We start from the raw sequence: 4433 nt of genomic DNA on the forward strand, positions 1-4433 counted from the left end.
TACTCCGACCACCGTTGGTGACATTGGCCCCGCTTCGATGGAACGCCACACTCGTCGTCGAATTCTTCTCTGCTGGCCTCTTTGACATGGCGTACAACTCGTGCAGGTCCCCGTCTCCGCATGCTCGATGCTGGCAACACCGATGCATGCCTTCATCCATGATGTGTCCCCGGGTCTGGCAAACCTGATCGGCGCTTCGTGAACTTCGTCTTAGTCCATCTACGCATGCGCAGTGTTGGCAACATCGATGCGTGCATTTGTCTACGACGTGTCCCCGGGTTTGGCACACCCGGTGCGACACCTCGTCAACACCATCCTCCTCCAGGTGCACCACTACCTCGACACCGCTGCACTCATGACTAACTCGGTGTCTCCTTGTGCCCGCGGCTCCATGGCGACTCCCTCGACACCGGCTATCCCGACTCGACATCGACCGCGGCGTTCTTCGCATGGCTACCTCGACCATGGCTACACCACCCTACGCTCTCGGCTATCTCGACATCGGCACAAAGGATTATCATCCGCTTGAGCAACTCGTCGGCTACCTCTACAGTCAACACATCCGCGATGCGACACCGTCCACGACGCTCCCGCTACGACTGCGGGGGGTGTCAGCCTGTCGGCTGCTATTCTCTACAGTCTGAGCGTCCGCGACACTCCTGTTGTCTGCGACGCTACCGCTACGACTGCGGGGGGGATGTCAGCCCGTCTGCTGCTATTCTCTACAATCTGACCGCCCACGACACTCCTGTTGTCTGCGACGCTACCGCTACGACAGCGGGGGGATCTTAGAGATATATTTGGGTTACATGTGTTTGGTTGTCTAGGATTTGTAATCCGTCTGCTACCTTATCTCTAGGTGAGGCGTTTTGCCCTCCAAGTATTGTATTTAATATATACTCACCCTCGAGGCTCAATAACACATCAATCATATTCCACATCAGTTTCTCTTTGTCTTCTAACAATTACAAAGAGGTTTTGTAATAAGCAGACCGTCTGGTGGCCAAAGGCAAAACAATTACTCTCGTGGCATTACACTACGCAAATGCTAGGCGCTCACGAAGGCCCAAATAGACACTTCTTCTTTGATACACTAGTGACGCCGGGTTTTGCCATTGTGTCTATAAAGTTTGGTAATGCGCAGTCAGCCTTACATTTCTTAAATTTAGTCATCTTGGGCAGCAGATTTTCTGTAAGAATTGAAAAAGAGGCACACATCTCAGGATCATAAAGCAACGAAAATGAGGCGAAACAAGCATAAAAGAGCGTTTACGTGCAAATGCTTTGAAGCAGTACTAGCAGATAATCGAGGATTTTACAAGCATAAGTCGCCTAGACATGCATTGCGTGACAGTTGAAAGTCGAGGCTGATGGTGTTTGCACTGCAGAAGTTACGAACAAATTTCCAGAAGAGTCGGCACATTGTGTCGTCCGTATCAACTCGAGCAGATGGAACTTGGAAGCTCAAATCTACCCGTGTCATGTCCGGTGGCGACGATCTGAGCGACAATGACCGGACAGGCCCCCTGTAGGCCAAACATCGCAGGAGCGGAGCATCGAGCTCCATGGCGTTCTGGCCTTGATGGCCCCAGCAGTGCATATTCTCCAGCACGATGGCCGTGACCCTGGGGACGCGGAGAAGGATGGACCGCGCGGCTCGGGGCTGCATTGCTGAAGGCTGGGCAGGTAATCTGAATTCGACTCCGTCGAGCTGTAGACTGGCGAGCAGCGGCGCGACGCCCACGACACTCTGGAGTATTGATGTAGGGGGGAACCCTATGGTGACGATCGTTCACGTTTGGAGTGGATCCTACAGGGAATCACGAAGAACACGCGAAAGAACTCGAGGGAAAACACGGGGAGAACGAGAGAAATGACTAAACCGACATAGAATCAATCACACGAGTGCTAGATCACCGAACACAAAGAGTAACATATGATCCAAAATCAACAAAGGTAAGGATACAAAGGTAACCGATCTTCTCCGAGAGGAGGTCTTGAATCTGTGAGGGGATCTTCCCGTAGAGGGGTCTTGAATCCAAGTGGATCTTCTCCGAGGAGGCCGCAGTCTCTCACGAAGAGGAGATCCGATGGATGAGCGAGGCTCTATCTCTGATTTGAGCTAAATCAACGCTAACCCTCACTAGGAGGTGGGGGCGACCTATTTATAGTCGTAGTGCAAATGGAAGTCAAAGTGAAGGGATACAAGGGCTCTAGCCCGCATGTGCGGTCACTCAGGTGCCGGACGTCCGGAAGGCGTCGGACGTCCGGAGGCTCGGGACGGTCCGGTCGTTCGGTCGTGCTCGGACGTCCGTAGATTCAGCTCTGTCGTGGGCGCGTCGGACGTCCGGAGAGGGTCGGTCGTCCGGAGCTTCGTGACTATCCGGACGTCCGGAGGTCGTCGGTCGTCCGTAGATTCGGCTCGGTTGCAAGTCGTCCGGTCGTCCGGTCCGCTTCGGACGTCCGTAGATTTGGTTCGGGTGGCGAAGTACCGGACGTCCGGAAAGCTGGGTCGTCCGTGTCCTGGCACTCGTCGGACGTCCGGACCTGGTCGGTCGTCCGATGCCTGTAGCTTCCACAGCATCTCTTCTTCTTCTCCAACACGCTTCGAGTCCTCGCCGTCTTGGCCCTTGGAAGTAGTTGTTCCTTGGCTCGTCTCCAAGTACCTGATTACACATAGAGTTTCCGAATGAGGTAGTAGCCATGTCTCGTGATTAGGAGGAGGGAGTTCGGAGAGGAGCGAGTTCACCTTATCTTCAATAACCTTAGCTCGAGCTCGTGTCATGGGTCCAAGTGGTGTTGAGGGAGATGTAGATGCGTCCATGGGGATGAGCGAGGGATGCTCCACATCATCTCCCCCCCCCCCCTTGGGAGAGATCCGACCTCAGATCAAAAGGTGCATCTCCATGGTATGGCGCGAGGTCCTTGACGTTGAAGATGTTGCTCACATTGTACTTGCCTCATGGTAGGTCGATCTTGTAGGTGTTGTCGTTGTAGCGTGCTAGCACCTTGAAAGGTCCATCGGCGCGAGGGAGAAGCTTGGACTTGCGTTCGTTGGGGAAGCAGTCCTTGCGAAGATGTAGCCACACTAGATCACCAATGTTGAAGACCATGGGTTGCTTGTTGATGTTTAGCTTGGTCGCTAGTCGTTGTACTTGGCGCTCGATGGTGTGCCTTGTATCTTCATGCATCTTCTTGATTTAGCTTGCACGAGCACTTGCGTCGAGGTTGGTTCGCTCTTGTAGAGGAAGAGGTAGAATGTCCAATGGGGACAATGGGTTGAAGCCGTAGACGACCTCGAAGGGGGACTTGCCGGTCGTCGAATGTCTTGCACGGTTGTAGGCCTACTCGGCGATGGGTAGACACTCTTCCCACTCCCTGATGTTCTTCTTGATCAACACGCGAAGTAGAGTGGAGTGTACGGATCGTCACCTCCGTTTGGCTGTTGGTTTGAGGATGGTATGCCAAAGAAAACAATAGCTTGATTCCGAGCTTGGCGCATAGGGTCTTCCAAAAGTAACTCAAGAACTTGACGTCGCGGTCGGAGACGATTGTCTTTGGGACTCCATGGAGACGTAAGATTTCCCTACAAAAGAGATTTGCAACGTGTGAAGCATTGTCTATCTTGTGGCAAGGAATGAAATGTGCCATCTTAGAAAATCGGTCCACAACAACAAACACAGAATCCTTTCCATTTTGAGTTCTAGGCAAACCAAGTATAAAATCCATGCTAATGTCTTCCCAAGGTTGATAAGGAATAGGAAGGGGCATGTAAAGACCATGGGATTGAGCTTTAGACTTAGCTTTGCAACATGTGGAGCACCGGTTGATGAAGTGTGAGACGTCACGGAACATCTTGGGCCAAAAGTAGTTCTTGGAGAGCGTGGCGAAAGTCTTGTCGCGTCCAAAGTGTCCCATGAGTCCACCTCCATGAGCCTCTTGCAAAAGGAGCAAACGAAGAGAAGACTCGGGAATGCATAGTTTGTTAGATCTCATAAGATATGCATCTTTGATATAGTAGTGTTCCCAAGAAGTATGCATCAAACACTTAGCATAAGGAATAGCAAATGATGGATCATTAGCATACAAGTCTTTGATGTGCTCAAAACCAATAACATTCAACTCAAGTTTAGTGACAAGCATGCATATGCGTGAAAGTGCATCCACAACAACATTTTCTTTACCCTTAATGTACTTGATCACATATGGGAAAGATTCAATAAATTCACTCCATTTTGCATGACGCTTGTTCAACTTAGTTTGACCTTTTAAGTACTTTAGCGTTTCATGATCGGTACGGATGACAAACTATGAGGTCTAAGGTAATGTTCCCAAACATGTAGCACACGCACTAAAGCATACAATTCTTTGTCATAGATGGGATAATTAAGCTGAGCACCAGAGAGTTTTTCACTAAAATAAGCAATGGCTCG

Source organism: Triticum aestivum, chromosome 7B (assembly GCF_018294505.1).
Source record: "Triticum aestivum cultivar Chinese Spring chromosome 7B, IWGSC CS RefSeq v2.1, whole genome shotgun sequence".
In the NCBI taxonomy this organism is placed as follows: Eukaryota; Viridiplantae; Streptophyta; class Magnoliopsida; order Poales; family Poaceae; genus Triticum; species Triticum aestivum.